This window comes from Stegostoma tigrinum, chromosome 18 (assembly GCF_030684315.1).
Source record: "Stegostoma tigrinum isolate sSteTig4 chromosome 18, sSteTig4.hap1, whole genome shotgun sequence".
In the NCBI taxonomy this organism is placed as follows: domain Eukaryota; kingdom Metazoa; phylum Chordata; class Chondrichthyes; order Orectolobiformes; family Stegostomatidae; genus Stegostoma; species Stegostoma tigrinum.
The window spans coordinates 16271401-16288900 of NC_081371.1; the positions used below are offsets into that span (position 1 = coordinate 16271401).

General features: G+C 43.4%; 1 protein-coding gene across 7 annotated transcripts in view; it reads right to left on the reverse strand.

Annotated features, from left to right (window-relative positions):
• The window catches only part of LOC125461075 (uncharacterized), a 253347-nt gene extending 243701 nt beyond the window's left edge, over positions 1 to 9646 (reverse strand). For 5 of the 7 annotated variants that reach the window (XR_009446871.1, XM_048549435.2, XM_048549436.2 and 2 more), the window contains exons 1-2: positions 9529 to 9646; positions 331 to 422 (exon numbers count right to left, since the gene is read on the reverse strand). The gene's annotated coding sequence lies outside the window, so the exon portion shown is untranslated. Of the gene's footprint in view, positions 1 to 330; positions 423 to 6863; positions 6944 to 9528 lie in introns of those variants that run through there. The other 2 variants (XM_048549432.2, XM_048549433.2) reach the window with 2 other exon arrangements.
• Between the last annotated feature and the right edge of the window lie 7854 nt (positions 9647 to 17500).

The following is a 17500-nucleotide window of genomic DNA, read 5'->3' on the forward strand; positions in this document are numbered from 1 at the left end:
AAGGAGGAATTTGTAGTGATCCTCCACATTTGTAAGCGCTTATTTAAATAAATGATACTGCAAGTTATCTGACTGTTGATGCTGTACATTTGTTTCAAGTGTATATGTTAGGTGAAAAAGAACTCAAAAGGACACTACCCCCTTCGTCTTCTAAGGGTCAGCCAATTCTGAATCCAATCTGCCACATTTCCCCGTATCCCACGCCTCCTTACCTTCTGCATGAGTCAACCATGGGGAACCTTATCAAACGCCTCACTTAAATCCACATATACCACATCAACTGCTCTACCTTCATCCACGTGTTCTTCAAAGCATTCAGTTTGGTCTTACCTGAAACATCAACCTTCCTGCTGCTCTGATGCTGCCTGGCCTGCTGCGTTCCTCCAGCCCCACCCTCTTATCGATGATCCTAGGGAGCGGTTCTAAATAGTCAGTCAACAAAGATAGATATATGGTTTAGGAGGATACTGAGGACAGAAAATTAATTATAATGTGCCTACACCCGCATATATACTCTGTCCTACCAGAGGGACAGAAATTGGGCAAAGGCACAAATTAGACGCTACAAGGCCAAGTGTTAGCTGTCATGGGTGCCAACAGAGGGGGCCCAGGAGAAGCGTTGACAAAGTGCTATCAGTGGAAAGGTGAATACACGACCGTGTTTGCAGCACGTCTTTGGGCAGTGTTCCGGGGGTACAAGGCTCGGCCTTCGATAGGAATGATTTGCAGCCGGCAGTTAGAAACTGGAGGCTGAGAATGCTCATAACGCATGGCACTGATGAATCATGGATGGCATTAGAGCAGTTTGATCTCACTGACGCTGAAGATGGTTACAGCGTGGGGAAAGGAAACAACAACACTTCCCAAGCCCTCTGGGGTAAAGATGATACCTGCTAAAGATCAGACAACAATCTAGAGAGACAAATGGGCAAGTTCTACTCAGAGGGCACCTCCTCTAGGGGGCAGGGGAAGAGGTAGAGATAGAGATAGAGGTAGAAGGAATGCCTTGGGAATGGGAAGAAATCAAGGCAGGATGTCCAAGCGCTACAACTGTGGCAGAGAAGGACATTTAGCAAGAGAATGCTCGAAACCGCGTTACAAGAATGCAGGTGAGGGAGGAAGCCAGATCCTACCCATGGAAGGGCCAAACAGACCAACCCTCAGTGCAACGTGACAGAGATATTACCATTTTTGGGTATATACCCTGAACTTCAACGATGTTTGCAGGCCTCTCTTTACGGCACGTGATGTGTAGTGGGATAAAATGGGGAGACACTGAGCAAATGGTAGGGTCAGAGGCTGCCCGATCACAATCCTTTCAGACACTGGGGGATCCCGAACCTCAGTCAATACTACCCATGCCAATGACACAAATTGGAAAATTCAAAGAAAAATCTTTTTGAGCGGATTCGCGGGACATTCACAAGTGAGACATGTGAGCATACCGTTAGAGGTTAGTGTGGGAGACGTAGCATTAGAGCATTCAGTAGTCCTTATCAAACTATCCAGGGAACATGAACATTTCTTAGGGAGTGACTATACGGACAAAGCAGGACTCTGTTCTGATCCCATTAACTGCACAATTTGGCAAATGCTAGAAGGCATGAGGAGTGGAAACTGCACATTCATCCTGGTGGGGGAATATCAGGGGAGGACATGTATGGTTGGGGAAATGTGGATAAAGCCAGGGGAGAAGATTGATTTTCATGAAGTGCAATAACTCATTGTACAGCACTCATCAGTATTTTCCCAACGTAACATGACTGTAGGAAGATGGCTCCGAGCACGTGCATACAGGGTCCAGACCCCAAGCCACAGGAGCAGTATGGTTTATCAAAACAGGCAGAAGAGGAGGTAGGGAAAGTGGTACAGAGTCTGCTGCAGCAAGGGATACTGAGGCCAATAGCTTCCACTGACAATTCACCTGTTTGACCCATGAGGAAACCTGACAGTAGCTGGCGATTAACAATAGATTACCGTGCACTGAACAAGACCACTCATTAACAGTCCTCACCACAGCGACTCGCCCAGAGACAGCTGTTAAACAAAATGTGGATGCACAGTGGTTCACGGTTTTGGACATAAGTAATAAGTTTTGGTCAATCCCACTGGAGAGAGTGTGCCAATATAAATTGGCATTTACTTTCAGAGGCCAGTAATGTATGTGGACCGCCCTGCCGCAGGCAATTCATATTTCCCTGTCCTAATTTCACCAGTGTCTAAGAGAGGGTTTAAAAAGATTCTCAGAATCTGAGTGGCTGCTGCAGGATATAAACTACTTGCTTCAACAAATTGAAACTAAAGAGGGCCATTATCAGCTGCTAAGTGAGCTGCTGCAGCTGTTGGGTCTGAAAGTAAACCCTCAGAAAGTGCAGGCAATGAAGCAGAACGTCACTGACCCGGCAATGATTTTATCACCGGGGAATGACAGAAATTGACAAACGAAGAGTAGAGGCAGTCTGCAGACTCCCTGTTCCACGAGACGCCAAAGGGTTAAGATCTTTCCTGGGCTGATGGCAGGGACCATGCTGACAGATTTGCTACAAAAGTGGCTTCCCTTGATGGAGTTATTAAAAAAAGAACGTGGCCTGGAAGGGGAAACTGGAACACACACACAGGCCATTGCAGCTCTGAAGCAATCACTAACTACTGCGCCCAGTCTGGAAATCCCAAATCCAAATGAACTGTTTTCATTGGAGGTGGCGACCACAGACAGCACACACTCGGCAGTTCTATTACAGGAGACACACGGGAAATTAAGACCAGTAACATACGCTTTGCACATACGGTACCCCTGCTCTAACGGTGAGTATGCGAAAAATATCTGCTGGCTGTCTTCTGGGCAGTGCAGCATTTTACCCACAGTGAGGCTGAACCCAGTTACAACACGAACAGAACATAACCCAGCTACTATCAGATGGAAGGATTGAAGATGGTTCAATCAGCCAAAATAGAATCACTAGACAGACACTGTTGTTTCAGGGAAGGGATATCACTGTAAAAGGAGTAAACACCAGGTGGGAAAACATAACAGCGCTTCATCGGAGGCTTGCACGGATGATGTTACCCAGCAGGGTAATGAAACGTCTGCGGAACAACGAACCAGCTCAGCCAGCCAACCAACTTCAAGGATTAAAAGGCACTATCACATTCACAGGCAACTTAAGTGTATCGAGGGGAAAATCACGAATGTTAATTAATGATAGTAAATGGTCACAAGGACTCATTTGTATCAAAACAAAAGGGATGGAGGCAAAGTCAGCAGGAAAGAAAGGACCCCATTTCAAAATTTCTGTGGATGGTTTTTCATCAGTACAGGACGGAGAAAGGAAAGCTGGGGGTGTGGAATATACATGGAGGATAGGAACGGACGGAAAGATAAAGCGTGGCTCTAAAGTTACCGAGAACCATGAGTGTGCAGGCAGCAGTTGTGTATGTGGTTGGCCATCTGGAACTCTTTCTGCCCAGATTAGTTCTATGCTCCAACAGCATGTACTTTGGTAACAGCCGCATGGAATATTTGCCCTTGTGGAAGGGAAAGGATATGGGGTCACAAAGCACATTCAAAACTATCTCCCAAGGGGAACAGGAAGACTGATAAGTTGCCACGGAAGGCACTGTAAAAGGGCAGGAATGGATGAAATCAGGAGCCAGAAGGAGAAACAAGTCAAGGTAATGGATTTAGCACAAGGACAAAAAGACAGAATCAAAAAATCTAAAAGAAGGAGCAGAATCAGACATGTATAAAGCACACAAAGGGATCTTCGTCCAAGATGGAGAAGTTTTATATGAAGGAAAATTTGTGGTGCCAGACAGGGGACAAAATAAAATAATTCGCTGGTACCATGACTTATGTGGACATAAAGGGGTGGAAAATATCCTGGATAAGATAAAGCAGGCGTGCTGGTAGCCCAGAATGAAAGGTGGCGTGGAGCACTAACTTAAGATTTGGTTGATCTGTGCACAACATAATCCCGATCGGAACGTTAAGAAGCCCTCCAACATACTGGACAAGCAGTAGGGCCATGGGCCAATTTACAAATAGACTATAAGGGACCCCTAACCCCAACTCCAGGAGGATACAAGCACATTCCAGTAATGATGAACACCTTTACGAATTGGGGTATATCCCAAAGCATAGAATCTGACCAGGGAACACATTTTCTAGCCCAACTAATGCAAAACTTAATGACCCTTTCTGAGATCAGACAGAAATTCCACATACCCTATAAGCCTTAGTTTAGTACAATTGTGGAAAGGATAAATCAGACAGTGAAAAGCATCATAGCTAAAATGGTGCAGCAGCATCAGACAACCTGGCAGATTGTTGTCGTATATTTAATGATACTTAGGAACACCTTCATCAACAGGCTACGCTCTCATACGCAGCTAATGACAGGAAGAGGCATGAGAGGAACAGACGGGTTGGAAAGGTTTGGACTTGTCTGAGCCCATGGCAGACAATATCATATCAGAAAAATAGGTGCAACAATTGGTAGAAACAGGAAAGGAAGCAAATTACATAGCTGCCCCCCGACAAGCGAAGAAAAAACAGCAAAACAATGCTTATTTTGTTGCAAAAGCCAGTCTAACAGGACTGAGTCTCAGACAAAGAACAATGATAAGGATACACCAGCCCACCTCATTCTCAAGCCCAGAGTCCGTCAGTCCCTATGAGATAGTAGATAGAGCTAGCCCATCAGTATACAAGGTAGTAAAAACCCCAAGCAAGAGCAGCTGGTATTACATCAGTTAAAGTTAGTAGGAGAGAAACAAGCATGTGTTGCTTGATGCAAATGTTCTGAGATCCCAAAGTCAAAGAGCAAGAACACTACCAGTTACAGGTATCTGGAGAGATAACTGGAACACGACCAGTTATTGGCTATCCACATATAAAGGATAGTCAAGAAATCTAAAAAGGGTACAGGAACTAAGTGGTTCAGACAAATGGACGGTTAGAATCGGACACAGATTGGGAACAGGGGACAGACGACCTGGCTCAGAGAATGGAGAACATGGGCTAATAGTAGTGATAATAAAGAAACAGAAACCAAGGGCAGAGATTATACTTCTACGTTGCAGGTCTAACCTAGGATGAAGGGAGCAGTAACATTTTGTCACTATTGGGCTGATCATGCTTGAAACTCTGGCATCGGAGTCATCACCACGAGTGAACGCACCTCGAACTGCGTCAATGCTGAAACAATATCCTGTGATCAAGAACAACTCCATTCCCCACATAGCACAAACCAATAAAGGAATTAGAGGGGACTTAAATTTGTATTCTACGGGAATGGATGCATTGGCATGCGTGGGCGAGGCATTGGGTATACTGGAAGGAAAAAGAAGTACAACTCTCATGCAACTGAGTTCTGGAGGTGACGTTAGTGGTAATCCCAAACAGACAAATTTCTAGTCAATTTATAGGTCCATTTCTTGAGCAACCAGCAAGGAATGATGGTTGAGGTAAATTATGGACAACTGAGGCTGCACCTGTGAATACAGACTGAGGTAGTGACGTTAACAAAAGATATATTGACTGGGGTGGCTACTCAAGGCAATTCAAGAAAATTGGTTGGATCATCATCAATTGTCCAAAGGATGACATGATACAGATTAGGGGAAGAGAAAAAAAATAGCATTGAGAGATGCAGACAGGGGTTTTTGTAGGGGTGGGGGGCGCAAAGCCCTTCATAATTTTCAGGACCCATAAGAAGCTTATTACCCAATGCTCCCCAGTGATTAAAACCACACCAGTACCTAGACGGAGTGAATCTCAGTAGAGGCTGGAAGGTATGGGTCTGGTGCTAGAGAAGACAGGAGAATCTGTCAGTTTAGTACCAGGATAGGAGTGGGGAGGAAGGAGGGAGGGAAGAGGGAGAGAGACAAGCTGTTGACATCGCTGCCTGCAAGACGCTGCAGAACAATAAAAAGACGGGTACCAGCCGCCGACATCGCTAACAGGAGGTACTGAATGCAAAAGGTGCTGACACAAAGAAAGAAGCAGCTTGTGAACCAAAAGTGATCTTGGCTGCAGGTATTAGTTTGAGCTGATTTAAACCAGCTTGAAATAACTAGGTTTTGCAAAAGAAAAGTTGAAATAATGCAATAACCTTATTTGGATTAGAAATAATGAGGTAATGCTAAGTCCCTGGGCCAGGACCAATAATGGTAAAGGCACGTGATACATGAATTAACCTGAGCCAACGGGAAAAAGACAACACCACTCGGGAGAGATAAGACAAAAGATAAGACGACAACTCTTGGGTGTGAAGCCTGCAAAAACTCCAGAGACTAACTATCGCAGAAGCAGATTCTACATCAAGGACGTGGTAATGACATAGAGTGCAGCCTGTGGCCAGCGTCAGCTATCCTGATCGGGTATTAGCTTTTGCATTCTGTGACTGCTCGGGGAACGTCAGAGGTCTCTAGGGGGTGCATAAATAAGTTCTAGTTCAATTTGTGGGAAAATATGCAAGATCTAGTTTGTAATAAAACATACATGCAACACGTAACTTGTGATATTATGAGAGTTGATTCTTCTCCTCTCTGTATACGAGGGGCATTCTCCGGGTTCCAATATTAGATTAGGATAACAAGAACAGAAATGCACTTCTCAAACTGAGCTGCCACTGAAAGATTTCCAAAAACATCTAGAACATTTGCATTTAAAAAGGCACCAAATCTTTTGCATATACTGGGTCAATGTATCAAGTACGTGCACCATTTTCTCAATCTTGACTTCACAAGAAAAAAAACAGCAAAGCACAGTTAAAAATTGCTTCATTTGTTAAGCTAATTCTCACAGTGGCTGACATCAGGGCATGTCCACTTACAGCAATTAAACCTCCCATTAATCTCACCTATTTCAGTAGGCAGACATTTCATCATTTGAGAAGACTATTAAACAGTCTCACGTCCGATGTGTTTTTTTAAACTACGCTGACCTCCATCAACTGATCTTCCAAAATAACCAAAGGTTTCGGTAGGGAGGAAAGAAATCACTATAAAAAGTGATGGATGGTTTAAACAAAACAGCATCAGTACTGTAATCTAAACAAAACGTAGCAATTTCAGTATTAAAAGTCATAAACAAAAGGATATAATAACAGACCTATGCAACATATGCATTTTCTGTTCTTATTTTCATCACTTGCCATGCTCAATCATCTCCCACTAAAAAGGACACACCTGGGACTGAGTGACTTCAAATGTACTCAACCTAAGTCAATAAACTCCCCTTACATAGAAAATTACAGCACAGTACAGGTCCTTCAGCCCTCGATGTTGTGCTGACCTGTCATGCCAATCTGAAGCCCATCTAACCTAACTATTCCATGTACGCCCATATGCTTGTCCAATGATGACTTAAATGTACCTAAAGTTGGCGAATCTACTACCGTTGCAGCCAGAGCGTTCCATTCCCTTATTACTCTCTGAGTAAAGAAACTACCTCTGACATCTGTCCTATATCTTTCACCCCTCAATTTAAAGCTATGCCCCCTCATGCGCGCCATCACCATCCTAGGAAAAAGGCTCTCCCTATCCACCCTATCTAACCCTCGGATTATCTTATACGTCTCAATTAAGTCACCTCTCATCCTTCTTCTCTCGAACGAAAACTGCCTCAAGTCCCTCAACCTTTCCTCATAAGACCTTCCTCCATACCAGGCAACATCCTAGTAAATCTCCTCTGCACCCTTTCCAAAGCTTCCACATCCTACTTATAATGCGGTGACCAGAACTGTACATGATACTCCAAGTGCGGCCGCACCAGAGTTTTCTACAGCTGCAGCATAACCTCTTGGTTCCGGAACTCGATCCCTCTATTAATAAAAGCTAAAACACTGTATGCCTTCTTAACAGCCCTGTCAACCTGGGTGGCAACTTTCAAGGATCTGTGTACATGGACACCAAGATCTCTCTGCTCATCTACGCTACCAAGAATCTTACCATTAGCCCTGTACTTTGCCTTCCGGTTACTCCTACCAAAGTGCATCACCTCACACTTGTCCGCATTAAATTCCATTTGCCACCTCTCAGCCCAGCTCTGCAGCTTATCTATGACTCTCTGCAACCTACAGTATCCTTCGTCACTATCCACAACTCCACCGACCTTAGTGTCGTCTTTACTAACCCATCCTTCTATGCCCTCATCCAGGTCATTTATAAAAATGACAAACAGCAGTGGACCCAACACCGACCCTTGCGGTACATCACTAGTAACTGGTCTCCAGGATGAACATTTCCCATCAACTACCACCCTCTGTCTTCTTTCAGCAAGCCAAAGGCTCGGCAATCTCCTCCCTGGCTTCCCAGAGGATCCTGCGATAAATCCCATCTGGCCCAGGGGACTTATCTATCTTCACACCCTTACATAATATTTCCAACAATTAAAAGTTCACTGGAAGCTATTCGCATAAATAGATTTTCAATGCTATCGAGATTTAATTGATTAAGTTTAAAACTAGCCTGATAGATTAAAATCAGTGCTAATGTCCATTCATAAATGATACAACAAAATAACAGTGAATCATTAATAATTACACTGGAGTTTTCAAAGCCGATGGGAGATTTAAAAATGAACTTCTACACAATTAAAATCACTGGAAGAAGCTGAAACAGACTGGTAAGAAAACAAGTCGACCTGAAGTACTGCCCAAATCCTGAAACAAAATACTATGTGTCATTAAAAACTTAAGACCAACAAAACCATGGTAACTACTCTTGCAGATGGTGTCCTCGGTTAAACGTGAATTTCCGACTGTCCCCGTTAATTTCCTTTCGAACGAGGGTTCGTCCATTGAAACGATTAGAGTGGCATATGTTCTTCAAGTCCAATTTAATTTTCTTCTGCAATGGAGCCCTGGCCGTTTTAGCTGCGTATAACTAGCGTTTGAATCGCTAATTTTCAGGTCAATTTATAAGAATTTGCTTTTAATTTGGGAAAATCTGGTACCATTCTCTTCCAGACTCCCTCTCTCCCTCAGTCACTTGGAGGCTGAAGCATTGAACAAGAGGACTTGAACGCTTGCTTTCATGAATTTGTGTTCGGATTTTTTTTCTTTTGTCTAACCAACCAGCATTGGAAAGTCCTGGGATACAAAGTACTAAAAGTCTAGCCTAAGCTGACTGATTTGTACATTCAGATACACAAAGCCGTCAAATATAACTCAACGGAGGGGGGTGAGGGGGAGAACTAGCTGGACACTAAAAGGTTATACCAAAAGGAAGAGCTGTTCGGCGAGGAAGCCAAATCGCCAAACGTGTATGAGAATGGGACACATTCCTTGGTCCTCCTGACTTCAAAATAAAACACGTTCAGAAATTGCTGAGAAATCTTGAGGGGCGAGGGAGAAAAAGGAGAGCGCGATTCAAATAGTGGTACCGGGCGGGGGATGTGGGCTAGTTTGCACAATGGGGAGAAATACGAAAAAGAGGCACTGGGCATCGCAAGTTCAGCGGCTGTGGGCGCAAACAAGCAAGTACTTAGGAAGCATGCACTGTCGGTCAGAGAGGGGCACTCACGTTTAGCGGTGCACGGACGTGTTGCCCTGCCCAGAACAAACACAAACAGAGGACGGACACAAACGATCGAACTCCGAGACTCCACCGACACAAATTAACACTGCATCCACCACCCGTGCGCCTGCGCGCCCGCCGCCGGAACGCCCGACCATTGTGACGTCACAATACTTCCCTCCGCCCCGTCCCCATGACAACAGCTGCTACAGTCTCTCTCTGGCGCGTGCTGCCTGTCCTCACAGCCGGTCTCCATCTCCCGCCTGAAAGCCAGCTATCACCGTGTGTGACACCGGCTGGCACTGCGCCACCGACCTGGGTTCGGTCCGAGCGTCTGCCCCGTGGTGCACGTTGCACGCTCTTCCCTTGCCCAGCTTGGGATCTCTCGCTCCTCCCAACGATATGCAGGTTTGGTGGACTGGCCCCAAGGATGTCCAGGTTAGGAGGATTAGCCATGGGAGAAATGAAGGGTTACTGGGGTGGTGTCCTTATTGGGCTCACTGTAGGGATTCTGTGACTGCTTGAGGAAACGGTAAAGATCATGCTTTCAAGGGTCTTGTGTCACAGTGGTAGTGTCCCCTCCTCTTCGCCAAGAGGCCTAGGTTCAAGTCTCAACTACCCCAGAGGTGTGTCCTATGAGCTGTTATTGATTGATTAATTTATTGTTTCTTGTACTGAATTATAGTGAAAAGCTTCGTTTTTGAGCAGTACAAGCAGAGCATAGTAAGCAAGGATGTATAGATAAAAGTTTGTGAAAATACAACTTAGAGACATACAGGTCGCATTGCATAGGGCATGCATTAGCAAGATCAGCGTTATTTGTGGCTACAGAGTCCATTCATCAGTTTAATAACAGCCCGGAAGAAGCTGTTCCTTAACCTCCTGGTGCACGTGTTCAAGTCTCTGTATCTACTGCCTGATGGAAGAGGAGTATGAGAACATTACCAGGGTGCGCTTTAGTCTTTGATGATGATGATGGCAGCCTTTCTGCGACAGCGAGCAGTGTAAATGGAGTCTATGGGTGGAAGGTTGGCTTCTGTGATGGCCTGGGCTGTACAAACCACCTTCTGTAGTTTCTTACGATGCTGGGCAGAGCAGTTGCCATGCCAGGCCATTATGCATTCAATGGTGCATCTGTAGAAGTCGGTGAGGGACCCTATGAACATGGTAAATTTCCTGAGCCACATGAGGAAAAAAAGGCATTGTTCTGCCTTTATGACTCATATCTACACAGGAAGTCCAAAACAGATTGTCGGTTATTGTCAGTCCGAGGAACTTGACGCTCTCCACTCTCTGACCCTCAGTTCCATTCATGTAAATGAGATGTGTTTTTCTCCTTTCCTCCTGAAGTTAACAGTCGGTTCTTTAATTTTGCTGATGTTGAGAGAAAGATGACCTCATTGCACCTCGTTACCAAGCCCTCTGTGTATATAGGTTGATTCTTAGAATATATGGAATGAGTGTCAGCAGAGGCAATCTCAGTGAAACATCGCCACTTGAAATGACAGTAATTAGAAGAATTTGATCTGATCAAACCACAAATGCACGTAATCTGATGATAAGGCTATGGGTGGTATGTATCCAGCTGAAATGGCCAAAGTATGCAAATTGTAACTCAGCAAGAACAAGGATGGATAGTTGTGCAGGGCCTGAGTAGAATACTCATATCTCCTGTGTGCACTGAAATTAAACTTTTTGAGTTCACTCAAACAGACTCAAAATTATACCTTAATCTCCACGATAAATCAGTGGGCCAGTGAGGTGTCACCCAGACGATAAACACCCAATTATGATAGATTAGCACAGATCGAGTATCTTTAATTTACCACTCTAAAACTGATGTGATCTGTGCAGGCTGTTGGAGGTGGCCCAGGGTCTAAAAGGACAATCTCGTAGGAAGTGAAACTAAATATGTCAAATGAGATAAAAATAAATTTGGAGAAATACAAGGAGGAATTATCAGCACCAATTCCCCATGTAAGGATTTGAAAGATCTAAAGAACACCTTATATGAGAGAATAAACTATTTATAGCAGAAACTGGAGGGTCTCAAAAGGAGATTCACAGTACAGTAAGGAAACTATTGTGGGCTGAGACTGTGTGAGACTGGAGAATGAATGTTAATATCTGCCCCTGGATTTGCATTAACTCACGTTTTATTAGTTTTACAACTTGGCTTGGCTATAACTTGACTTAAAGCAGTGAACACTGCCTGCTCTAAGATATAAGAAATGTGCTTAAGCTCTAGTGAAGAACCAAATGAAGTTGTTATATGTTGAGGAGAAATGTGGGGAAATTTAACACATCTTCTAAGGTCCTTGCCCTCTGTAACCATCTGGCTGTTCAGAAAACAGGCAGGAAACCCAATTAGACTAGCATTGGTTAACTTGAGTAGTTTTTTTTCTCTTTTTGTTTTCTCTCTTCTATTTTGTTTTACTTAACTCTTGTTGAAGAGCTTGGCTGCGGCAGAGTTAGGTGAGCCTAGCATCACAGACTCACGGTGGTGGCGTCAAAGGTGAGTTTGGGTTCCTGACGACATCTGATTCCAATGCAGATTTGTGGAGGCGGAATAAGAGATTCGGCAGCATCAATAGTGGCTGCATTGGCGAAGTGGGTCCAAAGTGGTTTCATGGCAGTAGTGAAGTCAAGTTTCGGCCATAGTGATACCCAGCAGCATTGGTGGTGTCTGTATTGGCGAAGTCCAGTGAAGAGTCAGAGTGACGACGGCATTGGTGGATGTGAGATGGCATGAAGAGTGGCGACGATCATTCCGACGGCAAAGGGGACTCATACCTGGACACCAGGCCCAAGACCCATTACGGAGCACTTAACACTGGACACTTTCTTTATCTCTTCATTTTTCTGCCTTGATATTCTGTGTTTTGGTTCATTTTTCTGCATTTTAAGATGGTGTTGAAGAGCGGTGACACTATCCAACACTTGTCACTGTGTTTTATAACTAGATTCACCTGACAATAAATAAATCAAATCAATACCAAAAGAGGAGGCTGCGATGGGGCAGTCGTGCCACACTACCATTCAGGGAACATAAGTCAAAAGTATTTGTGCTAAGAAAGCATTGTGTGACTGCTTGTTTGGTTAAGTAAACAGTAAAGGTTGCATTTTCAAGGCTATGGTTAGAATGAGGTTGGCAGATGCAATGTGAGTGGAACATTGCAGCACCGCTACTAGAAATCTCAGTGCTTAGAAGAACATGATTTAATCACATGCCTGCATGTGATCTGACCACGATTGTCGGTGGTATCTGCCTAGTCATGATAGGTTGTGTAGCTGTACGGCGTGAGTAGTGTCCAGCCAAAATGGGCTGAGTAACTGTACAAAAGGTCTGGAAACTTTTAACTCAGCGAACAAGAGAACGGAGAGTTCAGCAGGGCCTGACGAGGATATTCGATTCTTCATTGTGCATGAAAAATAAACTTGTATTGACTCAAACAGATTGTGTTGAGGTTATACTTTAATCTCCACTATAGTTTCTCTTAGTTTCTTTGTTTTTGAGGGGTGTCATTTTAGAAAACCTTGTCTTGCTTGAATGGATGTTAAAAGATTTCATAGGAAAGAGAGGTATCTCCTAAGCCTGGATAATATTTATACCTTACTCAAAAAACTTCAGCAATGTGGATGATCTGGCCTTTATCAACTCTTTACCTTAGAACACTGTAATGTTAATCACTTAATATACCCCTTAATATATTGCTATTTTTAACTTATTTTCAACTAAGTAATTAAGCAATTACTTTTATCCCTGTGCTGTATCCAAAAATTGTACCTAGGTACTTGAACCTAAGATGTCACCATAAGAAGGCAGACATTGTAAAAGTTTTTAACTGTACTCTTACAATGCGGCACATGTGACAATAAATGGATATTTGTATTGTATGGTATTGTTGTTTGTGATTGTGATTCCTACTTATCTTCTAAGGCAGCCCGTCAGGATTGAGGGTGACTTGCACCCACTCCAGCTCAATAAGTTCTGGAATACAATTGCTGGCTTAAGAAATGACTCTTTGGTCCAACATGTCCACACTATTCTGTCTATTCTATCTGTCTATCCTAATTACATTTTCCAGGATTTGGCACACAGCCTGATACACTGTGGCATATCAAGTGCTCATCTAAGTGCATCTGAAATGTCTTGATGTCTCCTGCCTCTACTGCCCTTTTTGGCAGTGATCTTCAGATATCTACCATCATTTGGGTGAGAATTTCTTTCCTCAAACCCCCTCTAAACTTTGCGCAAAAAAAACAAACTAACAGGAACTATAGTGGAGATTATAGTGTAACTTTGATACCATCTGTTTGAGTAAATACAAGTTTATTTTTTGTGCATATTGGAGATACAAGTTAGAAGTTCCTTTAAACTGTGCCCCTTGGCTATTGACCCCCCACTTCAGGGAAATGTTTCTCATTGCTGAGTTTCATAACCTCATACACTCAATCAAACATTGTTTCAGGCTGCTATCTGTGGACTCTGCAGGTTGTGGAGGAGGTCGTGCCCGAAACGTTGGGTAGGCGCACTCCCTCCCAACAGTTTGACTTCATCTCTGCATGTTCTCACCAAAATCTCTCAACATATTCAGTGCCTTCCTGAATGATTGTTCTCCCTTTCTTTGGCCTCAAGTCCAAACTCCCATGAATCAATAGGGATGATTGAGATTTTGATAATGTCCCTAAATGTTTCTGTTATCCCCCTGGGAATCTTCTGCTGTGACTGAGTTCTGAATGGACTGGTAGCTTTGGGAGTCCGATGCTGAGCTTACGAATGACACGTCCCAACCAGCAGAGCTGATTTTGAGTGATTGGCTCCCCAATGCTGGGCATGTTGTTTTGAGGGAGTTAGCTTGGCTTTTCAAAATTAGAATAATGACTACACTTCAAAAGTATTTAGTTGGCTGTAAAGTACTTTGAGATGTCTGGTGGGTTGCAACTCAAATTCATTGGTATCAGTGATCAGACAACAATTTCTGGTGGCTCAGTGGTTCATACTGCTGCCTCACAGCACCAGGGACCCAGGTTTGATACCGCCCTGAGGTGACTACCCATGTGGAGTTTACGTGTTCTCCCTGTGTCTGCTCCGATTTCCTTCCATGGTCCAAGGATGTGTAAGTTAGGTGAATTGGCCTTGTGAAATTGCCCATAATGTCCCTGGATATGTAGTTTCGGTGGATTAGTCATGGGATGTGCAGGGCTACAGGGATAGGGTAGGGCATGGGTCTGGGTGAGATGCTCTTCAGAGAGTCGGTGTGGACCTGATGGACCAAATGGCCTGCTTCCACACTCTAAAGGTTCTACGGATTCTATTCTTTGGCTTTCTCTGTGGTAGAAGGTGACAACATTACAGAGTGATGGGAAAGGGAAACTCATAGGCCCCCTATCCCATCACTGGCTGTGTTGCACACATGGTGGCAGCCCTCAAACCTACTTATCCAGCATCACCCTCACTTTATTAATGACTGCTATGTTCTCCTCTCCAATTTCCTCATATTTCACACTGGGAAGACAGAAGCCATTGCTTTTGGCCACCACCACCACAGTCTCCATAATTTAGCCATTAATCCCAACCTATCAAGAAAACAAATCACAAACCTTATCAAATCTTTGAAAATATGAACTTGCTTTGTTTCAAGCAAAGTGTTACGATGATGTGACATAAAGTAGTGCCCAGTGACGGCGAATAAGAATAAAATATTATCAGTCTATTATCGGCTATAATCCCTTTATAGAACATCAGACAAACCTCAAATATGGAAAATAAAATGGAACATACAAAGCAATAAGATAATTGATTAGGGCTATGTAGAACAAATTAAGTAGAATAAATGAAGTATATATGAATGGAAAACAGTATGGGTAGGTTAGTCAAGTCAAATCACGTGACATAAAAGTAAACAGGCTGAAGGTAATAATGACATGATGTGATAGATTAGGTGGTCTTAGATGGTACTGAATTAGGTGGTACTGGAACAATGGGAGCACAGTATGATTATGATAGTAACATCATGTGACATGTAAACAAATGTTGAAGACCATGATGACAGAGAGTAATAGATTAGGTATGAAGTAGACCATTGTGGCAGAAAATATTCATAGTCTAATAAGTTGAGAAATCACTGTGGCAGGGATAATTCAGAAGATGAATAGCTTTAGAGGGATAACACGAACTAATACTATTGGTTTATTGCATAGCTTAGAGAGCTAACACTAGTTAACACAATTGGTTATGCTGATAACCTAAGAAAGAGCATGATGACTGAAAAGGTATAAAAACTAACAAGCCCTAAGTGTCAGGGGCGATCGAGAAGCCATTTTCTGATTGTCACAGCTTTTGTTTGCAATTAAAAGTTTAACTTCTTGAAGAATCCTTTACGTCTCCTGCTGATTCTCCATGACACAAAACACATTCACATATTGTGCATGGTCCATCAACAAACTGTACAAAGAAGCTGAAGAAGATGAATTACTCAGGGAGGCAACGGCCTAATGGTGTTATCACTGGACTGTTAGCCCAGAGACCCTCAGGTAATGTTCTGGGGACCTGGGATTGAATCCCACCATGACAGATGGTGCAAATTGAACTAGTAAATATCTGGAATTAAGAATCTAATGATGACCATGAATCCATTGTTGATTGTCGGGAAAAACCCGTCTGGTTCTTTAATGTCCTTTACGGAAGGAAACTGCCTTCCTTACCTGGTCTGGCCTAAGAGTGACTCCAGACCCACAGCAATGTGGTTGACTCTTAACTACTCTCTGGGCAATTAGGGATGGGCAATAAATGCCAGCTAGCCAGCAATGCCCTCATCCCATAAATGAAAAAAGGAAAGGAAAAGGATCTTAGGAAAACTGATGATCATGAAAGGCCAAGCTGAAGTGTGCAGTTTGTGATACTTGTCATGGAATATATATTATATCAACACAATTAATCTATAATAATGGATAATACATCGACATTTTCTGAAAGATCAACTGTTCTTGGAAGCTATGTGACTACAAGTGACTGTGACCCCAAATAAGGATTTTATTTGAGACCAGAGGTGACAAGATGCCTGAGAACAAGATGCTCCTATTGTTGTAAAAGGACTTTACAAAGATACACATTTCAGAAGAATTTTCAACCAGTCAAACCATCAATAGAATTATGGCATCCCTACAGTATGGAAGCAGGCCATTTGGCCCATCAGTTCAACACTGCCTCTTTGAAGAGCATCCCACCCATACCCAACCCCCTACCCTGTCCCTGTAATGCTGCTAATCCACGCAATCTACATATCCCTGGACACTATGGGCAAGCATGTCTGATCCACCTCGCCTGCACACCTTTGGACTGTGGGAGGAAACTGGAACACCCAGAGGAAACCCACTCAGACACAGGGAAAATATGCAAACTCCTCACAGACAGTCACCCGAGAGTGCAATCGAACCTGAGTCCATGGCAATGTGAGATAGCAGTGCTAACTACTGAGCAACCGTGCCATCCCAATTCACCAACTGCCTGGAATGTAAAGACATAAGAAGACCCTTTAACTTGACTCTGAGGGCTGCAGTCAAAAGGAAAGATAGAAAACACATATCACAGCACATCCAAAGACAAAGATTCCAAGTCACGTGGAACGAGACATTCCACGGCTTTGATATGGACTCCTGAAGGTTATATGATCAAATAGTGGTTTTGTTTAAAATAAGTTCTATCACTTGAATCCAGAAATCCTAATGGAATAATATTCCTACAAACTCTAATATGCTACTCTGCTAGACTTGCACACGTAACTAAACCTATACCTTATGCTATTCCGTGAGATTATTGAGTGAATCAGAGTAGAGTTGCCCACTTTCAGTCCTGCTTTATACTTGATGTACTTTCTTCAATAATACCCATATTTGGGCACACTGTGGTTCTGGAAATAAAAAGTGGGAGAAAAGATCAGGCGTGCTAGCTTCTATGCCTTGATCATTACATTAG